This window comes from Adiantum capillus-veneris, chromosome 6 (assembly GCF_014529385.1).
Source record: "Adiantum capillus-veneris isolate H3 chromosome 6, ASM1452938v2, whole genome shotgun sequence".
Classification (NCBI taxonomy): Eukaryota; Viridiplantae; Streptophyta; class Polypodiopsida; order Polypodiales; family Pteridaceae; genus Adiantum; species Adiantum capillus-veneris.
In genome coordinates this window covers 110,543,904-110,567,292 of record NC_140936.1, presented here as the reverse complement: position 1 = coordinate 110,567,292, position 23,389 = coordinate 110,543,904, and the positions used below count along the sequence as shown (strand labels likewise).

Here is a 23,389-nt window from a genome sequence, read left to right as displayed (position 1 = left end):
CTCTCTCTCTCTCTCTCTCTCTCTCTCTCTCTCTCTCTCTCTCTATCTATCTATCTATTTCTATCTATCTATCTCTATATATATATATATATATATTCTCATAGCCGAGCATCCCGTCTTTGACCTGCTTCTATCATCTCTCATTGCCGTCAAATTCATATAGCCCTGTCGTCTGTCGCTATTTTCCATCGCAATTGCCAGGGCTATATCATGGTCGGCCAACATTGTAGTCGATGGTGTAACTGACAAGCTAGTATAGGCAATGCAAGCCTAATACGAATATGTAGGGAAATTAATGGGTTTTATATAGAGAAGAGCCAGTAACTATGTCTACATCACGAGTATAATGTATAAGAGTTTTTGTGAGCTAAGTCTCTAGTCATCGATCTATCTCGAGGCCCGTCATAGTCACTTGGTACCATTACACACCTACTGGCCTTCAAGTCAGAAGGCCTTGAGGGCCCTTGGCCACGTGGGAAGACCTGCTTGTGGAAACATGTCTCGAAGGGAACTTAGGGAATGTGGACTGGGAATGGACTCTTCACCCTTGGGAGGTGGTTAATTGAGGTTCGTGGAAAGGCCAAGTATGAAGCAGATTTGGGACCACATGCGGGTTTGAAGACAACGAGTAAGTTTTGGGCAAAAAAAAACATAAGCAGCGGCAGCGCATGCTCAGACCAGTGCGCGTCACAAAGTCATAGCCATCCCGTTCTTAGACTGTAATCGAGCATTTGAAAACTCTTTAAAATAGTCGACGGCGCCGCAGACTGTTTGCGGGAGTTTTTGGAGCTCTTCAAGGCGAAGAGAGAGAGAGAGAGAGAGAGAGAGAGAGAGAGAGAGAGAGAGAGAGAGAGAGAGAGAGAGAGAGAGAGAGAGGGAGGGAGGGAGGGAGAGGGAGAGAAGGAGTCATCTCAAGGCCGCCCAACTTGGTTTGTGCGGACTCCTCCTCTGTAGGAGAGATTCTCTACAATTTGGCAATCCATCACATGGAATGCAGTCATTGCCTTCAGTTGGGGCAAGTAGGGGCGACAACTTGAGAGAGAGAGAGAGAGAGAGAGAGAGAGAGAGAGAGAGAGAGAGAGAGAGAGAGAGAGAGAGAGAGAGAGAGAGAGAGAGTGATAAGTTGTATCTTTTGCATTGCTTGGAAACATCTCACGTGTATTGCACACCCTTCAGATATTGAGGTTTGTGACTTATCAAGAGCTTTTTTTTGTTGTAGCTAGAGGTTTGAGAGGGAGAGAGATAGCATAGCTGAAGGTGACAATGTGTGTGTGTGTGTGTGTGTGTGTGTGTGTGTGTGTGTGTGTGTGTGTGTGTGTGTGTGTGTGTGTGTGTGTGTGTGTGTGTGTGTGTGTGTGTGTGTGTGTGTGTGTGTGATGTGAGAGAGAGAGAGAGAGAGAGAGAGAGAGAGCGACCAAGCTATAGGCAAAGAATAATTGTGTTGCACAATGCATACATAAGGATAAGATTATTTAAGCATTTCATAATTCTTGGAAACAATCCACGACAACGTGAACTATTTTTAAGAGTTTTTGGACCTCTTTTAACAAGGGGGGGGGGGGGGGGGAGGGGGGGGGGGGGAGAGAGAGAGAGAGAGAGAGAGAGAGAGGAGAGAGAGGAGAGAGAGAGAGAGAGAGAGAGAGAGAGAGAGAGAGAGAGAGAGGTGCAACCATGACGTTTCTCTGTAGGTCCTCTCCTCTTTTGCACTTTGCGCTACCTCGCTTTCAACTCCAAGAGCCAAGCCGTTTGCTTGTTCACCAACAACTCCACATTGGATTCCTTCTCAAGAGCCTCTTACCCTCCTTTGGAGATCACTTCATGTGCTCTGTTCCTTCCACCAAGCTCTTCGTTGGAGGTTTGGCATGGGGAATGGATGTAAATGCTCTAAGGGGTGCTTTTGTTAGATATGGAGAAGTGGTTGAGGCCAAGTGGTTCTTGCTCAGGATTTTGGAAGATCCAAAGGTTTTGGATTTATCAACTTTATGTGTACAGACCATGCACAAGCAGCCAAGGACAATATGGATGGAAAATTGCTCAATGGAAGGACACTGCGCGTGAATTTTTCCAATCGAAAACAACATGGCTTTGGAATTTTGGATGATATGGAGGTGGGGGTTTTGGAGGCAAAGGATCTAGCTCATCGTTTGAAAACTCTAGTTTTAGCACCGGGAAACCTCTGAGTAATAGCAGCTTTGGTGACTCTACCAACCAAGGAAATGACAACTATTTTAGCAACAACACATTCAGCCATGAAACACTAAACAGTGTTGGTGGCAGCAATGAGAGTGGTGATGCATCAAACAAGAAAGATGAATTTTTTTTTGGCGATGATGCATTTGATGAGGTTGGGATTATGTGTTTGGAAAAGGTGGTGATAAATGAGGACCCACAAGGATGAGAGGCTCTGACAAAAAGACCATACGAAATTTTTGTTGTAAATGACATGAAAAACTAGCTAGAGCCAAGCAAGTTTTTGTTATGATCCAGTGTGAAAAGAAGTTGTTGTAGTTTTCCACCAGGTTCTTACAAAACTGCTTACATGATAGGGGATATGAAACTAGGGTTGCTCTTACAAGCTGATTTGTTAGACCTTACAAAAGAAGCTCTTCTAGAGAGAGAGAGAGAGAGAGAGAGAGAGAGAGAGAGAGAGAGAGAGAGTTCAAGGATCCCAACCTTTATAAGCAGCGAGAGAGACCACTTTCCATTTTTCATCATCCTTCTTCCTATGGATCCCCATTCTTTATTTCATCTTCTTTTGCACCCTCTTTTTTGCATGCCTTCTTTGGAATGATGACAAAGTAATTCAACAGAGAGAAGATCTTGAAGTTCAAAGGAAGCTTTCGGTCTAGGAGATGATCAATGAAGTGGATGCAAATGACAATGGAATGATCAATTTTCTTGGGTTCTTGAATCTCATGGCTCTCAAGATGAAGTAAGGAGTTGAAAGAAGCATTCAAGGTTTTCAATAAGAACGAGAATAGGTTTCATTCTGCTACAGAGCTTCGCCATGTGATGACAAATCTGGGAAAGAAGTTAACATATAAAGAGGTTGACAAAATGATTCAAAAGCCAAACGTTGGTGGTAATGAGCAGATGAATTACAAGGCATTTGTGAGGATGATGCTCTCAAAGTAGTTCTTTTGACAAGTGTAAAAGCTAAACAATGCTAAATTCAAACCTCGGTGTCGCGTTGGAGTGGCACTATTCTGCTCGTTGTCATAATCCACCATCATATAGAGCACTGGTAATTTAATTGTTTGTACACTTCAAATATGACATTTATTCATTGTTGCATCATGCATGGTTTTATTCCGAGAGAGAGAGAGAGAGAGAGAGAGAGAGAGAGAGAGAGAGAGAGTGAGAGAGGAGAGAGAGAGAGAGAGAGAGAGAGAGAGAGAGAGAGGAGAGGAAGAGAGAGAGAGAGAGAGGAGAGAGAAGAGAGAGGAGAGAGAGAGAGAGGCAGCTGATGCAAGGTTAAGAAGAGCTTGCATATTGGTAGAGCATCTCTAGCTTTGCAAGAAGACCTAGGACGCACGTATTGAAGCTCGCAGTATATCTTTTTAAAGGGAAAAGGAAGAACACCATAGAATTTGGAACTATTGGATGAGTCTAGGTAAGAACCTGGCACGCACACACACACACACACACACACACACAGAGACCCTACATAAAGAGCCTAGCATGCCGTGAGTGGATTTGATTTAGCCATCTTTGGCCACTGTCTGTCTAAGCCATCAATGGTCCCACTCGGATAGCTTTTAACCTAGGCCTGTCGATTTATCTCCACTAGTGGCTTCAAATCTCAAAAGCTAGCATCTTGCTCTCTCTCTCTCTCTCTCTCTCTCTCTCTCTCTCTCTCTCTCTCTCTCTCCTCTCTCTCTCTCTCTCTCTCCCCCCCCCCCCCCCAAGTTCTTCTCAAAATCTTGCTAAATTATGAAAAACATAGACAAAGGTAAAGTAGGCATCCTGGAGGGGAGGCAACATCTGCAACAAGGACAAGTTGGCACACTATAGCTACTGTGAACACAAGAGACTAGCATAGACAAAGGCTAAGCGGTACAAGCAACCACTAGCACAAAGAGGTGACAATTATATGTGTTCGGCCTATAGCCTGCTCGTGCTCTATCCTTGTCCTTGTCCGTGTCATCCCAAAAAATGTCTGTCAAGCTAGCCTTCTTGTGCCTCTCTTTGTTGGTAACATTCATGTGTCTTGTAGTGTCATAATAACTAACATCTAATTCTCCTAAATGATTTTCTCATGTTAACTGATCATTTAATATGGAAAGTACCACGGGAGAAAAACCTAGGCTGGTAGACCGATCACAGTAGGAATCCAAAGGAGGGAAAATAGGGATCCAAAGGGGGGCCCATCTGCAAAAGAGCAATGTGCATCAATGGGCTTCAAAGACCCTAAGGTTCAGCCCATTAAGACTTCCAAAATGCTAAGGTTCCAAAATTAAATCAATACCCAATGGTCAAGCTTTAGGGAAAAATGAGATGCTTGTGGGAAGACTCAAAAGTCTTCCCACATCCCTATCTAGGAGGGGTTTGAGTCTTCCCACATCCCTATCTAGGAGGGGCCAAGCCTTTTATGTAGGGGATGAGAGAGAAACACACGCACACTCTTGCAAGCTCTGGACACATGTCAGCTCCCTAGCCTAGTTGCCCCCAAGGTGCATTCAAATCCTATTGGATGGCCATAGAGGTGGACCAATGAGAATTAGGCTAGACTTAATTTAGTTTAATTCATTTAAAAACACTTGATAAGAGAACCAATAGAAATTAAGCTCTCTAGAAGACAATTGCAGAGTCTCCCAAGGCGTCCAATGAGCATTCAGCAGCCCAATGGCTAGCTTGATTCCTATTGGCCAAAAGACTAAGAGGTCCAATGAGAGTTTAATTTCATTATGTTAATATATAAAGCTCTCACAAAAGGGGAAAGTGAGACACATGTCACAAGGCTATCACTTATGCTTCTTAATTGTCATTGGCTAAGCTTTGCAGGGGCCAATAGGATGCCAGTATGAGCAAATGGCAAGAGGGGTCGACCAAGAGAGAGAGGGGGCTCACACACACACTCACACAATCTCATGTGTGAAGTAAAGAAGACTATCTCCTTCTCAAGCTTTAATAGAAAGCTCATCATCTACTCCAAGCTTGTGAGAAGGGAGGCCTACACCAACAACTCTTGGCTTTGTGATGCAAATCCAACCAAGAGCCAAGCTTCAATGCATGCTCATCTCCTCTACCATGCTAATTACTAAGGTATGCTAAGCTATTAAGAGTGATTATGTGAGGAGACATACTTCTTTCTCGTAAGAATACTCCTTCTTCCTCTTGATCTACTCTCATACCCCGCTAGCTCTCATCATCTCCGAAGGTGTGTGAGGTCTTGGGTCTGAGACCGTGAGGGAAATGATGTTGTGTTTTCAAGTGTAAGCTTGGTGCTTGAAGCTTCCATCTTCATTGCACCAGCAAGTTATTGAAGGAACACAAAGTATTGTATTGCAAAATGCTTTCCTTGATGGGGGGAACCTATAATACAAAGCCTTTTGGAGGCGGGACCGGCTCAATGTAAATTCCGTTCCAACTGTTGTCAATAGCTTAATTTCTCTCTCTTTTTGAAGTATTGTTCATGCCTATCTAACTAGGTGTTATGCTTTTGTAGCTCTCTCCATCGAAGCACTCTTGCTATGCTCATTAGGAATCTATTCTTAATGAAATGCTCACTATGTCTATGTTATTTTTCGCTACACAAAAGTTACTAAACCATTAAATGTTACATTGGTATCAGAGCACAAGGTTTCTCTTTTCTTGCTCAAGAAGAGAGGTCCTCAAGCTGACTATAAATGGTTGGTATTATTAATTGCAACTTTGTAATTAGAATAGGGATTTTTCAGCCTTGCAGTGCAGCTGCTTCGTGCAGATAATGAGGCATCACCGTCGAGAGCTATGGTCTTAATAGTGGAATCCTACGGGGCTTGCCTACGGCTTAACCACTATTGATCTATTAGAAGCTTGAAAAGAGCCGGTATTGTTTTGGTGGTGAAAGACCCTCTCTTCTACTCCTTGCAATTAATGTTATTTGAGCCACCGGTACAGGAGCTTGAGTGCTTTTCTAAGGGGTTAAGAGGAGTAGCAACTAGGGCTTGAAGTGCCAAAGTACACTTAAAAATTTTACACCTAAAAGTTTTTAGAATGGCTAACAATAGTAAAGAGAGTGAGATTAATGTTCCTAACTTTGATTTTGCTAATGAGCAGGCTACTAATGATGCCCCTATGCTTGTTAATTACCTTGTTACTAGGCTTCAAGAAGCCATGGGAAATCCATCCCTCCAAAGTGAAGTGCAACGGCAGCTACGTGCTCATGGGATTCTCCAAACTCCCCACCAAGAAGAGAGAGTACCTAGGAAGCCTCCCTGTGAGACTTCTAAAAGAGGCCTCTCTCCGATAAGGGAAGAAGAAGAGGATCCGTACAAAGGGCTCAAAAATCTACTACTTGACGATGCATCTCCTTCCCAAAGGAGAACTCAAGTTTCAATGGTAGAGCCCCCATTTAAAGAACAAGAAAGAAGTGAATCTCCTGCCACCTCGGCGGAGATGGCTCCATGAAGACGGTGGGAAAAACGTTCACCAACACCCCCCTAAACGGAGAAGACCATCGCACACTTCTCTACACCATAATTCAAAGAGGGATGACAGAAAACAAGAGAATAAAAAGGCGAGAAAGAGGTCACCCTCTTCTCCATCTTCTTCATCCTCTTCCTCTTATGAAGAAAGTGATGGTGCAAACAAGGAGGAACAAGGGAAGAAAATGGCGAGAGAGAGGTCACCCTCTTCTCCATCCTCCTCAAATTCTTTCTCTTCTGAAGAAAGTGATGGTGCAGCTTTCAAACCACCAAAAACAAGAGGCCACAGGAAATCCTATGCCGCATGGAAAGGTCTTCCAAGCTCAAAAAAATCAAAGAGGGAGGAAAGAACATCTCTTTCCTTACCTACGATTGCACCTTTGGTGCTACGGACAAAGTTTTGGCCTTCATCCAACAATTCGATGCAGCGTTTGGAGATGAGGGCTTCACGAAGTCCTCTAAGCTACACCATGTACCTATGCATTTTCAAAAGTCCGCCAGGCAATGATGGTCTAAACAGTGAAGCTCCACCAACATGGAAAGCTTTAAGAGCTTCCATCATGAAGTAGTTTTTAGCTATCGATGCCAAAGACAAAGTACTCACCGAATGGCAAAGCTTGAAGCTCTCTCCCTATGAATCTATTCACAAATATGTAGACAAGTTTTGGGATTTAGATCTCAAAGCCACTTTCTTCAAAAAAATGGATTTTGGAGAGCAAAAACAACAATTTTGTACGGGTTTAACTGAAGATATGGCGGAGTATGTCAACTCCCAAACGCCACGCACCATATCTGTAGTCATACACCACCATGGTGGCTTCACCACCAACAAGGGGCTAAGAGAAACCTTAAGCCCACGGACAACAAGGACCATAATAATGTGCCCAAGGGGAAGGACCATGTCCAAAAGTCTCCTAAAGGCAACGCCAACAACAATAAAGCTAATGAGAAGGGAGTTTATAAAGGCAAAATAAACTCTCTCCTAAAGAGCTTGCATATTATCATAAACATAACCATTGTTTCAAGTTCAGGGAGCAAGGGCATGCCTATCGTGCTTGTCCCCACAACAATACACAAAATGAGCCTCCTAGAGCTACCTTGGTTTAAATCCAAGAAGAGGATGCTCACCACAAAGGATCTCCTCTATGCCATACTTGGGGAAAGGTACGAGAACATGATGCTTTTATTCTCTTTGACCCTGGTTCTACTCACAATTTCATATCCACAGAGTTGGCCACCAAGCTAGACATCCAAGCCTATGGAATGGGAGATGTCCTACCCGTCGATGGTGCTTTCAAGGGGCAAGAAGCCTCAGTCACTCCCTTAATTGGGAAATTGAGGCTCCATGTCCAAAGCTATGTGGACAAGGAGGACTTCTTTATCGCTCCTCTCAAGCACGAGGATGTAATCCTAGGGGCACCATGGTTTGATTGCATGGCTGCCAATGTTAAATTCTTTGAAATGCAAATCCACTTTAGGTTCAGGGAAAACGATATGTACATAGATGCTAAGGAGTTGGGTAACACCATACCCATTGTACATACGCAAGCTTTCATTAAGTCAATAAAGAGCTCTATTTCTGTGTACATGATTTTTGTTGAAGATTCTCAAAATGAACCTAATGCTTTAGCAAAAGAAAATATAAACAATCACAAGGAATTAGAGTTATCCAATTTTCTCAAGGGATTTCAAGATGTTTTATTGATGACATCCCTTGTGAACTATCTCCTAAAGGAGGCAATGATGACCATGCCTCGCTCATCTCCATTTTGTTCACCGTATTATTAGTGCAAAAGAAAGACAGCACATATCGTATGTGTGTCGACTATAGAGCACTAAATAGGATCACTATGAAGAATAGGTTTCCCATTCCATGGTAGAAGACCTATTCAATAAGCTGCAAGGGTTGACCTACTTCAGTAGGATTGACCTAAAAAGTGGCTACCATCAAATAAGGATAGTTAATCAAGACATTGTAAAGACCACATTTTGGACTAAGTTTGTTCTTTACGAATACATTGTCATGCCTTTTGTCTTGACCAATGCACTAGCCACATTCAACCACTTGATGGAGAAGCTATTCAGGCTTATCGAACCTTTAGTAGAGTGTTCTTTGATGATAGAAGCATCTACTCTAATTCACTAGACGAACACAAGCAACATCTTTAGGTAATATTTCAAGTCTTACGAGAGAATAAACTCTATATTAATCAAAAGAAATTTCTTACAAGAGATTCAGTATTTAGGTCACATTTTCTCTCAAGGTGGCATCCAAATGGATCCATCAAAGCTAGAGGTAATAAAAGGATGGCCTAATCCGAGGAATCTACATGAACTAAGAAGCTTTATAGGTATGTGTGCATACTATAGGTGCTTCATAGAAAATTTCTCACAAATCGTGGGACCATTACATGACCTAACAAAGAAAAATGTTAGGTATACATGGTCCACCAAGGAGAACAATATTATCATAGAGATTCAGTATTTAGGTCACATTATCTCTCAAGATGGCATCCAAATGGATCCATCAAAGCTAGCGGTAATAAAAGGATGGCCTAATCCAAAGATGGCATCCAAATGGATCCATCAAAGCTAGAGGTAATAAAAGGATGGCCTAATCCAAGGAATCTACATGAACTAAGAAGCTTTATAGGTATGTGTGCATAGTATAGGTGCTTCATAGAAAAGTTCTCACAAATCGTGGGACCATTACATGACCTAACAAAGAAAAATGTTAGGTATACATGGTCCACCAAGGAGAACAATGCTTTTGAAAAGCTTAAGGAAAAGCTTATCTCTCAACTGTGCTTACATTGTTGGATCTCTCAAAGCCATTTGAGGTCCAATGCGACGCTTGTGGTGATTGCCGTGGAGCTGTTTTGCTCCAAGAAGGGCACGCCATAGCCTATGAAAGTTGAAGGCTCGACCCTGTTGAGCAGGCTCTAGGCATATATGAAAAGGAACTCCTCGTAGTTCTACATGCCTTAGACTCATGGAAGCACTATTTATATGGGACTCCTTTCATTCTGCGGCGGAAGGATCACCAAAGCCTTAAGTACTTCGTGACACAGACCAAGCTCTTCGACAAACAAATGAGGTGGGAAAATTTCCTTTCACAATTTCATTTTCATATTGCTCACATTGCTGGCAAGCATAATCAAGTAGCCAATGCACTCTCAAGACGGCAGAGAGTGAATGGGTTTCCATAGCAACTCCCAATGATCTATCTTCTATGATAGATGAGTACGATATCGATCTCGATTTTAGAGATGTGATTTCAGCCCTTGTACTAGGGAAGAAGAGGAAACATTTACCTTACAAGATGGTTATCTTCTCTATGGCAATAGACTATGCACTACTAACTCACTATGTGAGAAAATAATGTATGAGAATATGTACTAGAATATGGACGATAGTAGACAGGTGCAACAAACAAGCTCATTTTATACCTGTCAAAAAGACTATCAAAGCCCATCAAATGGCAACCCTCTTCATATCAAAAATCTTCAACTACCATGGCTTGCCGATGTCCATAGTGTTGAATAGAGATTCTAGAATGACCAATCATTTCTGGAAGGCTCTCTTTGACAATTTAGGGACAAGCCTAAACTTCTCTTTGGCCTATGACCCTCAAATGGATGGCCAAAGTGAAATAGCTAACCTAACAATTTTTATCTACTAAAATTCTATGTGACAGAAGTAGATCAAAGGTCCCAATGGGAGAAGTACTTACCGTTAGTGGAGTATGCCTACAATAACACTATACATACCTCCACTGGAAGAGCACCTTTTGAGGTGATTGAGGGAAGATCAAAAAATCCCCTGCTACTTAAGGTATATGGGAAGATCTTCGTTGCAGATGAGTATAGCCGAGACCTACAAGAATCTTTTCAAAAGATTAAGGATGCTATCTCTATCTCACAGCAAAGGCAAAAGGTTGTTGCTGATAGGCACAAAGGAGATCAAGCCTTTAAACAAAATTATTGGGTCTTGCTTAAGTTTCCCAAGGCTCGACTAAGGCACACAACGGGCAAGAATCCTATGGGACACCAAAAGTACTATGCTAAACTAGTCAAAAGGTCACATTATCTCTCAAGATGGCATCCAAATGGATCCATCAAAGCTAGAGATAATAAAAGAATGGCCTAATCCAAGCACCTACATGAACTAAGAAGCTTTATAGGTATGGGTGCATACTATAGACGTTTCATAGAAAAGTTCTCACAAATCGCAAGACCATTACATGACCTAACCAAGAAAAATGTTAGCTTTACATGGTCCACCAAGGAGAACAATGCTTTTGAAAATCTTAAAGAAAAGCTTATCTCTCAACCTGTGCTTGAACTGTTGGATCTCTCAAAGCCATTTGAGGTCCAATGTGACGCTTGTGGTGATTTCCTTGGAGTTGTTATGCTCCAAGAAGGGCACGCCATAGCCTATGAAAGTCAAAGACTCAACCCTGTTGAGCAAGCTATAGGCATATATGAAAAGGAATTCCTCGTAGTTCTACATGCCTTAGATTCATGGAAGCACTATTTATTGGGGACTCCTTTCATTCTCGGGACAGGTCACCAAAGCCTTAAGTACTTCATGATGCAGACGAACCTCTCCAACAAACAAATGAGGTGGGCAAATTTCCTTTCGCAATTTCATTTTCATATTGCTCACATTGCTGGCAAGCATAATCAAGTAGCCGATGCACTCTCAAGACAGCCGAGAGTGAATGCGGTTTCCATAGCAACTCACAATGATCTATCTTCTATGATAGATGAGTACGCTATCGATCTCAATTTTAGAGACATGATTTCAACCCTTGCACTAGGGAAGAAAGAGGAACCACTTATCTTACAAGATGGTTACCTTCTCTATGGCAATAGACTATGCGCTACTAACTCACTACGTGAGAAAGTAATGTATGAATCTCATGCTCCTCCTTATGCGGGGCATAGAGGGATTCAGTCTACCCTCAAAGGGATAGAAATATATTTCTTTTGGTCTAACATGAAAGCAAAAATACAAGAGTATGTTTCTAAATGTGTGGTATGCCAAAAAACGAAGTTTAATAGAGGGAAGCAACCTGGATTGCTTCAACTTTTATCAATCCGTAATTCACCATGGGAGAGGATATCCATGGATTTTATCTTTGGATTGCCTAAGTCTATCCATGGGAATATGGGAATATGGACGATAGTAGATAGGTTCAACAAACAAGCTCGTTTTATACCTGTCAAAAAGACTATTAAAGCCCATCAAATGGCAACCCTCTTCATATCACAAATCTTCAGGTACCGTGGCTTGCCGATGTCCATAGTGTCGGATAGAGATCCTAGAATGACCATTAATGTTTGGAAGGGTCTCTTTGAAAATTTAGGGACAAGGCTAAACTTGTCTTCAGTCTATCACCCTCAAACAGATGGCCAAAGTGAAATAGCTAACCTAAAAATTATTGATCTACTAAAAGCCTACGTAACGGAAGTAGATCAAAGGTCCCAAAGGGAGAAGTACTTACCGTCAGTGGAGTATGCCTACAATAACACTATACATACCTCGACCGGAAAAGCACCTTTTGAGGTAATTGAGGGAAGATCAAAAAGTCCCCTGCTACTTAAGCTACACGGGAAGATCTTCGTTTCAAATGCGTATAGGTGAGACCTACAAGAATCTTTTCAAAACATTAAGGATACTATCTCTATCTCATAGCAAAGGCAAAAGATTGTTCCTGATAGGCACAAAAGAGCTCAAGCCTTTATACAAAATGATTGGGTCTTGCTTAAGTTTCCCAAGGCTCGCCTAAGGCACACAACGGGCAAGAATCCTACGGGAAACTAAAAGTACTATGCTAAACTAGCAAAAAGATACTTTGGTCCCTTTTAGATTCTTAGACCAATCAATGAGATGGCCTATCAGCTCAAGTTGCCCAATCATTGGCTCATACACAATGCTTTCCATGTGAGCCTACTAAAACCTTACAAAGGAGACCCACCTCAAGAACCAACTATTGAAGACCCACCGGAGATCAAGGACCAAGAAGAGGTGTTGCAGTGTCCGAGTCCATTCTCCCCGACATGAAGACAAGGTATTGAGAGGTGGTAAGATTATTCGATGGTATCTTATTAAGTTTAAGAACTATCATTTTGAAGATGCTAGATTGATGCAAGGCATACAATAAAAGGATAACCTAAACCTTGTCAATGCTTACAATGCTTCCCTAGAGTAAGCAAATGTAAAAATGTTGAAAATGAACAAAGTTTTTGTCTTATAAGACTCTCTTTTTCTTTATTGTGCACAAATGTTAAAAATATGCATGATTAGGATCAAGTTTGTGGAGACGACGTCTTCCAAACACCAAGTAGATCTTGTCACTCTACTATGGAAGATTGATAGGACTAATGCGCAGACATGCTTGTGGCAGCTTAGGCTCTCAAGTGCCAAATGGATTAGTCATCCATTTTGGAACGGTGTAGTAGGGTAAAATAGGGATCCTCTACCCCCTAGAAAAAGGACTATCTTCTCTACCTCATAGTCAAGGATGACTATAATTTCAAGAGAGAGGTAATGTCATAATAACTAATATCTAATTCTCCTGAATGGTTTTCTCATGTTATACTGATCATTTGATATGGGGAAGTACCAAGGGAGAAAAGGCTAGAATATTGGTTAGGCTGGTAGACCATTCACAGTAAGGATCCAAAGGGGGGCCATCTACAAAAGAGCAATGTGCATCAATGGGCTTCAAAGACCTTAAGGTTCAACCCATAAAGAACTTCAAAATGCTAAGGTTCCAAAATTAAATCAATACTCAATGGTCAAGCTTTAGGCAAAAATTGGATGCTGGTGGGAAAACTCAAAAGTCTTACCACATTCCTATCTAAGAGGGGGCGAGCCTTTTATGTAGGGAATGAGAGAGAAATATACACACTCTTGCAAGCGCTCTTTACACAAAGGGAATGAGAGAGAAACACACACACACTCTTGCAAGCTCCCTTTACACAAAGGGCATAGTGGACACATGTCAGCTCCCTAGCCCAGTTTCCCCCAAGGTGCATTCAAATCCTATTGGATGCACAAAGGTGGACCAACGGGAATTAGGCTAAAGTAAATTTATTTTAATTCATTTAAAAACACTTGATAAAAGAACCAATAGAAATTAATCTCTTTAGAAGACTATTAGACAGGCTCCCAAGGGGTCCAATGAGCATTCAGCAGCCCAATGGCTAGCCTGATTCCTATTGGCCATAAGACTAAGAGGTCCAATGAGAGTTTAATTGCATTATTTAAATACCTAACGCTCTCACAAAAGGGGAAAGGGGGACACATGTCACAAGGCTATCACTTATGCTTCTCAATTGTCATTGGCTAATCTATGCAAGGGCCACTTGGATGTCAGCATGAGCAAACAGTAAGAGGGGTCGACCAAGAGAGAGAGGGGCCTGATTTTTGCAAGGCATTATCACACACACACTTACACAATCTCATGTGTGAAGTAAAGAAGACTATTTCCTTCTCACTCTTTAATGGAAAGCTCATCATCTACTCCAAGCTTGTGAGAAGGGAGGTCTACACCAACAACTCTTAGCTTTGTGATGCAAATCCAAGCAAGAGCCAAGCTCCAATGCATGCTCATCTCCTCAACCATGCTACTTACTAAGCTATGCTAAGCTATTAAGAGTGATTATGTGAGGAAACATACTTCTTTCTTGTAAGAATACTCCTTCCTCTCGATCTACTCTGATACCCCGCTAGCTCTCACCATTTTTGACGGTGTGTGAGGTCTTGGGTCTGAGACCGTGAGGGAATTGATGTTGTGTTTTCAAGGGTAATCTTGGTGCTTGAAGCGGCTGCAGTTACAGTTCCAATATGCCTACATGCACTCAAATGAGCAGTGCTCCCTCAATCGACTGATGGTACTACACACGGTACCATCACTAGTAGTATGCATTGTATTGGAACTACCGCTTGTTGCAGTCCTTGTAATACAATATTCCAATGGCTTTCCTCCTCACCGAAAACTTCCCACAAAATTCACACAAGTACTTTGCATGTTGGCTGACCTGCATCTTCTTGATTTGCATCCTCAAACTAGCACCATAACGAGTTCCATATTTGCCAGCAATGCCTGCCATATTTGTTCTCTTCATCATGGCTGCTATAGATGTGAATCACAAGTGCAACACTCCTGTCAAACTAGGAGAAGAGACCCCTCTCTCTCTCTCTCTCTCTCTCTCTCTCTCTCTCTCTCTCTCTCTCTCTCTCTCTCTCTCTCTCTCTCTCTCTCTCTCTCTCTCTCTCTCTCTCTCTCTAAATCCTTGCAAGGCCTACCAACGTTTCTTTCTATCACATTTTGACGGTCCTTCAAGGTGCAATTTAGCACTTCAACACTCTCGACATTTGTTGCCCAGCGTGCATCATCTGCAAGAGAGAGAGGAGGACTTGCTTTGAGAGAGTGGAAGAGGGAGAGGCTGAGGGACGGGGTCATAAAAGGTTCACTTCCTCAATTGTTTGGTCCGGGGAGATATTGATTTTTTTGTAAAATCGCGAGTAAGTCGCCACAATTTTGAATTTTTTTAATTTCAGTGGAATCAAAAGAGATTCTTGCAAGGATACATGATCACAAAGCTAGGAAATGGTGTTGGATGCATGCATGCAACTCTCTCTCTCTCTCTCTCTCTCTCTCTCTCTCTCTCTCTCTCTCTCTCTCTCTCTCTCTCTCTCTCTCTCTCGTCTCCTCTCCGTCGCCTGTCCTGACTCCTATCCTTCATGTATCCCCAATGTTTGTTAGGAAAGGATGATGGACTCTTATTATACATGGATGCAGCTCTCTCTCTCTCTCTCTCTCTCTCTCTCTCTCTCTCTCTCTCTCTCTCTCTATCACGGTTGCTATTGAAGAGTTTTTTGCTACATACTACTTATGGCTGAAAACACCCCACCAAATGGTCAAGTCATGTTTGTGGCCGGTTGCTACATTCCTCACTATGACTCCAACTTTTATGCTCGCTTGGATATGGAGAGAGACCAGTCCTTTGTTGAACTAGAGGAAGATATTGCTCATTACAAGGACCATGGTGAAGTCATTGTCTTTGGAGACATGAATGCTCCCACAAATATGTTACAACAAGACACGCAACAAGTCGACATGATATATGTCTCAAAAAGAAGGATGACTCATACATCTATAATTGAAGCTCTAATGATGCAAAAGAACTAGATCACTTTGAAAAGTCACTTCTACATATGTGCAATAGTACCAAAATGCTCATTGCAAATGGTGTATCTCTATAGCAAGGCACTAATGACTTTACATGTAGAAAGCACAATGGTGATAGCGTGATTGACTATATGTTGTTTTTGAAAGCCAGTCTAGAATGCATACAAAGCTTTACACTTGGTGAATGGAATCCGGAATCGGATCATAGATGTTATATATATTGACCTCAAGTGTGGTAAAAGACCCGAGCATGTAGCCTCCAGTCATGATGTGAATCATTCGTACCTACATCTAGACTTCAAACAAGCACTTATATATGCTGATATGGTAGACCAAATGTTAAGCATGGCAGAGCATCAAGAGATCCCAACATTAGAATGCAAGTGGAAAGTTTTCAAAAAAGTAATTTGTTGTTGTGTGAAGGAATGCTTTTCGGTGAGACACGTCTCTTGCAAAAGGTCTACGAAGGGTAGCACCAAGAAGAAATGGTTTGACATGGAATGTAGTCAAGCCCAAAAACACTTGCTAAGGTTGGATGCAAGCAAAGATAAGGAAGTTCACTTGGAATGTTCACACACATACAAAGCACTTGTTCAAAAAAAGAGGAGAAGGTGGGAAGTTAAAAAACAACTTCTTTTAGCGCAAGAGAAAGCACATGCATGTGGCAAGTTTTGGCAAAATCTAAAAGGTAAGCGTGTTGAGAGCTTTGGTGACTTGACTCTTGAGGATATGTATACGCATTGCAAGAACCTCTATGAGAAACCCAATGTTGATAAGATGAAGTGTTGTAGCTCCCTTTCGATTATGCCTCCCTTCTTTACCATTGAAGATGTATGTCGCGCGCTTGAGATACTTGCTACTCGCAAGGCAGGGGACCTTCAAGGTGTCAAGGCTGAAATGATTAAATGGACAAGTAAGAAAACACGATATTGGATATGCGATGTGTTTAACCTTGCACTTCAGCATGGCATGCCTCATGATTGCAGTGCAAATTGGATCAAACCTTTGCACAAAGGAGGAGATGTAAACAATGTGAACAACCAGCACAGTATAATGGTTGGCTCTTTGATGGCAAAGTTATTTGGATGTATCATGGAGATGAAGATAAGTGAATGGGCTGAAAAGAACGGAAAATGTGCGCTTGGCCAAGCAAGTTTTTGAAAGCATCATAGCACTATTGCTCACCTTGTCACTCTTCAAGATCTTATGGAAGCGTCTCGATTGAAAGGAAAAAAAGTTGTATTGTTGCTTTGTGGATTTCAAGAAATCTTTTGACATGGTACCGTGAGGAAATCTTTGGAGACGTACGCAAAGCCTTCAAGTGCCGAGAGAATTTATACATGCAGTCTTTCGCATCTACTAAAAAGTGATATGTTGACTACGTATGGGAGATGGAATTTCAAGATTTTTTGCAAGCACCATTAATGTCAAATAAGGATGCCCACTTTCCCAACCCTCTTTGGGCTACTCATTGATGAGTTGGAATGCATGGTTCTTGATTTTATGCAACAAGAAGGCATAGAAGAGGTTAAGATCAGAATGTGGTGATCATGCTTTTTCTTTATGCCGATGATGTAGTGCTCTTGGCACATACCTTAGAAGATGCACAAAAGCTTATGAGTGTCTTGAAATGCTTTTGCCTACATAGCGGGCTGATCGTGAGTAGATCCAAAACCAAGGTTATACTTGTAAAGACCCTCAATGACAAAAATCCATGCATTGTATACAACAATGAACAGCTTGAAGTGGTAGATGGCTTCAAGTACCTTGGCCTTGAGGTTCCATCCAATCATAAATGGAAGGATTGCGCAATGCGTCGCTTGGAAGCCGGAAAGAGGGCTTATTATGCATTTGAGAACATGTGCAATGCTGGAGAGATCCAGTGTTGGGCTCTCAAAAAGTACCTCTTTGACACATTGGTGAACACCGGTGCTTCTTTATGGAGTGGAGGTGTGGGGTGGTAGCATCGGGAAGTCTACTTGGAAAGTGTTTGAGAATGTCCAAAAGCCTTTTCTCACCAACTTTCTCCAAGTCAAGACACAAACACCCTACATGCTCTTACTTCTCGAGTCCGGATCGCTTCCCATTGAGGTCTTGGGCATGCAAAGGGTTGTGGAGTACATTGTTAAGACACAACGTAGCCCTTTGTATCGACTTCCTAGAATCGCATATGAAGCAAGTCAAAAGGTCCAAAAGACATGCAAGAGCAAAATACTAAGTTCGGGGTGGATGTTGACATCAAGAAATGGTTTGGAAGATGGGATGCATGTCACTTGTTCAAGGATGCATCGATCGACTCCCAAGTTAATGAGGCCTTCTTACAATGCCAATGTATCACGGCTTGGGAGAAATCCGGAGGTTCTCGCTTCAGCCATTACACCACACACATTGCCCCAAACTACAAATCTCTCTTCTTCTCCAAATGCGGTAACCGAACCCATCCCTACATCCTTGAGCCCATCCCATTGAGTGCAATCCGCACCATTGCCTCCATTCGTCTTAGCTCCCATTCTCTACACTGCGAGACAGGACATTAGGGCACTAGCGAGGAGTCTCATCGACTTTGCACCTTATGCCCTCGTCACGTGCAAGAGAGTGAGTACCACACACTACTTGAGTGCTCAGCTTTTGACCACATTAGGTCCTCTTTTCCCCATATATTCAGCCATGAGCTCTCCCTACATACCCAACCACGATGTGGACTCTCTATTCCGACACTCATTTCAGCCATTTTGGAGCATCGAGAGTCACTTATGACCTCCACTCACACCACGTGACATGTTCGTTCGTTGCCATAGGTCATATTTGACCTTTGAGGACGATAATAGAACTCTCTGTCTCTCTCTCTCTCTCTCTCTCTCTCTCTCTCTCTCTCTCTCTCTCTCTCTCTATATATATATATATATATATATATATATATATATATATATAATATATATATATATATATTGTAGGCGAGCATCCCGTCTTTGACCTGTCCCAGTCATCTCTCATTGCCCTCAAACTCTTATAGCCCTGTCGTCTCTCACTATTTTCCATTGCAATTGCCAAGGCTATACCATGATTGGTCAACAATGTAGTCGATGGTGTAACTGACATGCTAGCATAGGCAATGCAAGCCTAATTCGACTCTGTAGGGAAATTAATGGGTTTTATATAAAGAAGAGCCAGTAAGTATGTCTACAACACGAGTATAATGTATAAGAGGTTTTGTGAGTTGAGTCTCTAGTCATCGATCTGTCTCAAGACCCTTCATAGTCACTTGGTACCATTACTTGCCTACTGGCCTTGGAGTCATAAGGCCTCGAGGGCCCTTGGCCGCGTGGGAAGACCCGCTGGTGGAAACATGTCTCGAAGGGAACTTAGGCAATGCAGACTGGGAATGGACTCTTGGCCCTTGGGAGGTGGTTAATTGAGGTTCGTGGAAAGGCCAATTGTAAAGGAGATTCGGGGCTTAAGGGGTTAAAGACCCACGGACATGCGGGTTTGAAGAAAACGAGCAGTTTTGGGGCAAGAAAAATAAAATCAGCAAAGCAGTGCACGCTCAGACCAAAGCGCGTCACAGAGTCATAGCCACCCCGTTATCAGACTATATCTGAGCGTTTGAAAACTCTTCAAAACAGTCGTAACATTACCGAAGGACCAAGCTTCGTGGTGAGCTTTACCCAAAAACATTTTTAAAAGCCGGCTCGGGATGAAGGGATCGGTGTAGGTTTCAAAGGGCTTTGTGGTGAGGCTTCGACTCGGTGTGGAAATGGTGAAGTCTTTGTTTCCAAGCATCTGCCCCTCTTCGTCAAGATCCATAGGTAAGAGTGAGCTTCCGGTTTCGGTTGGAGGCGTTGTGATGATCTCTGAAAAACCATTAAGTAAATGTCTTTTTCGCTGTCGGGTTAGTGGGTCGTTTTGCAGCCGCTTTCCATTACTCTCCATGAATCATCGCATCAAATTTGGTGCATGCTAGAGCCACTCTTTTCGCTCACCCTCATCTACGTCAATAATTGCGGGCAAATTTTCCGCCAAATCACGTAGGTGGGTAATCGCAGCAGGTGGGTTTTCCTGGGCCATGGCATACAAGCGAAACCATGTGGGAAGGTCAAGAGTGGATAGGATTGTGGTATCTTCAGCCTGCTGAGAAGGGATGGCACCATCAAGTTCGAGCAGAGTGGAGTGAAAGACAGGGTCGCTAATGCAAAGGAGCAAACCCTGGACAATTACAGAGGGGGGGAAATTTTGTGCAGAGTATCCTAGAGCCATAAGGCTCTCATCCCATCCTGAGTAAGCCGCAGCTAGTTGTAAGGTATGGAAAAGAATTTAGATGATTCCAATGCTCATAAAACTTTGAGTCAGCAAATACAGCAGAGGTATAAAAGATACATAGAAAGATTTTAAAAAAGGTTTCTTGATTTTGCTAGGGGTTAGGCATAATAAGGGGAAAGATCATGCTTGCAAAAATAAACGTGCAGAGAGAGAGAGAGAGAGAGAGAGAGAGAGAGAAGAACGCCATAGTTATGGCTTTCCTGGCCTTAGGGATGCAGATACAAAAGAAGCTTAACCCAGCGGGTAAACAAGCCAGAGCAGGGTGTTCTTCCAGAGCAGAGAGAGAGAGAGAGAGAGAGAGAGAGAGAGAGAGAGAGAGAGAGAGAGAGAGAGAGAGAGAGAGAGAGAGAGAGAGAGAGAGAGAGAGAGCGAGCAATAAGTTGTATCTTTTGCATTTCTTGGAAACTTCTCACATGTATTGCACACGCTTCAGATATTGGGGTTTGTGACTTATGAAGAGTTTTTCTTGTTGTAGCTAGAGGTCTGAGAGGGAGAGAGATAGCGTAGCTGAAGGTGACGAACTGTGAGAGAGAGAGAGAGAGAGAGAGAGAGAGAGAGAGAGAGAGAGAGAGAGATTGCGACCAAGCTATAGGTAGAGAATAATTGCGTTTCACAATGCATACGTAAGGATAAGATTATTTAAGCATTTCAAAACTCTTGAAAACAGATAGCGGTGACACGGAAGGTTTTTAGGAGATTTTGGACCTCTTTTAATAAGGGGGAGAGAGAGAGAGAGAGAGAGAGAGAGAGAGAGAGAGAGAGAGAGAGAGAGAGAGAGAGAGAGAGAGAGAGAGAGGTGCAGCCATGGCATTTCTCCGTAGGTCCTCTACTCTTTTCACTTTGTGCTACCTCGGTTTCAACTCTAAGAGCCAAGCCGTTTGCTTGTTCACCAAAAACCACACAGTGGATTCCTTCTCAAGAGCCTCTTACCCTGCTTTGGATATCGCTTCATGTGCTCTGTTCCTTCCACCAAGCTCTTCGTTGGAGGTTTGGCATGGGGAATGGATGAAAATTCTCTAAGGGGTGCTTTTCTTGAATATGGAGAAGTGATTGAGGCCAAAGTGGTTCTTGGTCGGGATTTTGAAAGATCCAAAGGGTTTGGATTTATCAACTTTATGTGTACAGACCATGTACAATCATCCAAGGACAATATGGATGGAAAATTGCTCAATGGGAGGACAATGCGCGTGAAGTTTTCCATTCAAAAACAACATGGCTTTGGGAATTTTGGATGATATGGAGGTGGGGTTTTGGAGAAAAAGGCTATGGCTCATTGTTTCAAAACGCCAGTTTTAGTAGCAGGTAACCTCTAAGTAATAGCAGCTTTGGTGACTCTACCAACCAAGGAATGACAACTATTTTAGCAACAACACATTCAGCCAAGAAACACTAAACAGTGTTGGTGGTAACAATGAGAGTGGTGATGCATCAAACAAGAAAGATAATTTTCTTTTGGCGATGATGCATTTAATGAGGTTGGGATTATGTGTTTGGAAAAGGTGGGGATAAATGAGGACCCACAACGATGAGAGGCTCTGACAAAAAACCATATGAAAATTTTGTTGTAAATGACATGAAAAACTAGCTAGAGCCACGCAACAAGTTTTGCTATGATTGAGTGTGAAGGGAAGCTGTTGTAGTTTTCCACAAGGTTCTTACAACTACTTACATGATAGAGGATATGAAACTAGGGTTGCTCTTACAAGCTGATTTGTTATACCTTACAAAAGAAGCTCTTCTAGAGAGAGAGAGAGAGAGAGAGAGAGACAAACATACATTGCAAACATGTAGCAGTGCCGTTCTGAGAAGCCGTTGGACTGATCGATTATCGAGCAACCTGAGAAAACGTGCACATGCACATTGCTATAAAGAGACAGAAAGTTATGACGACATGTCAATCAATGCAGAGTGTGAACGCGAATGACACATTCTCCCGCCATTGAAATGGCTATGGTCGCAACTGATTGTGAAGGCGAGGTCAATGCAATTCCGATGCAGACGGTGAGCCAAGCTGTGGATTTTGACAGGGATATGAGAGGATTTTGGTGGGCCAATAGTTCTTTTTGGCTGCTTGAAGCATCTGAAGGTGCACGTGTGCATGAGGTGTGTGTGTGTGTGTGTGTGTGAGAGAGAGAGAGATAGATAGATAGATAGATAGTTCTATTATCGTCCTGGGAGGTCAAATATGACCTATGGGACCAAATGAACATGTCACGTGGTGTGAGTGGAGTTCATAAGTGACTCTCGATGCTCAAAAATGGCTGAAATGAGCGTCGCAATAGAGAGTCCACATCGTGGTTGGGAGAGGAAGGTATGTAGGGAGAGCTCATGGCTGAATATATGGGGAAAAGAGGACCTAATGTGGTCAAAAGCTGAGCACTCAAGTAGTGTGTGGTACTCACTCTCTCGCACTTGACGAGGGCATAAGGTGCAAAGTCGATGACACTCCTCGCCAGTGCCCCAACGTCCTGTCTCGCAGCGTAGAGAATGGGAGCTAAGACGAATGGAGGCAATGGTGCGGATCGCACTCAACAGGATGGGCTCAAGGATGTAGGAATGGGTTCGGTTACCGCATTCCGAGAAGAAGAGAGATTTGTAGTTTGGGGCAACGTGTGTGGTGTAATGGCTGAAGCGAGAACCTCCGGATTTCTCCCAAGCCATGATACATTGGCGTTGTAAGAAGGCCTCATTAACTTGGGAGTCGATCGACGCATCCTTGACCAAGTGACATGCATCCCATCTTCCAAACCATTTCTTGATATCAAGCATCCACCCCGAACTTAGTATTTTGCTCTTACATGTCTTTTGAACCTTTTGACTTGCTTCATATGCGATTCTAGGAAGTCGATGCAAAGGGCTACGTTGTGTCTTACGCATGTACTCCACAACCCTTTCCATGCCCAAGACCTCAATGGGAAGCGATCCGGACTCAAGAAGTAAGAGCATGTAGGGTGTTTGTGTCTTGACTTGGAGAAAGTTGGTGAGAAAACGCTTTTGGACATTCTCAAACTCTTTCCAAGTAGACTTCCCGATGCTTCCACCCCACACCTCCACTCCATAAAGAAGCACCGGTGTCACCAATGTGTCAAAGAGGTACTTTTTGAGAGCCCAACACTTGATCTCTCCTGCATTGCACATGTTCTCAAATGCATAATAAGCCCTCTTTCCGGCTTCCAAGCGACGCATTGCACAATCCTTCCATTTATCATTGGATGGAACCTCAAGGCCAATGTACTTG

General features: G+C 42.7%; 3 pseudogenes; 2 read left to right on the top strand and 1 right to left on the bottom strand.

Annotated features, from left to right (window-relative positions):
• Nucleotides 1-1,671: 1,671 nt before the first annotated feature.
• Nucleotides 1,672-2,398, top strand: LOC147456081 (uncharacterized; annotated as a pseudogene).
• A 12,092-nt stretch (nt 2,399-14,490) lies between these two features.
• On the bottom strand, nt 14,491-14,770 carry LOC147456080 (large ribosomal subunit protein eL43z pseudogene; annotated as a pseudogene).
• Nucleotides 14,771-20,955: 6,185 nt separating this feature from the next.
• Nucleotides 20,956-21,680, top strand: LOC147456079 (uncharacterized; annotated as a pseudogene).
• The last annotated feature ends 1,709 nt before the right edge of the window (nt 21,681-23,389 follow it).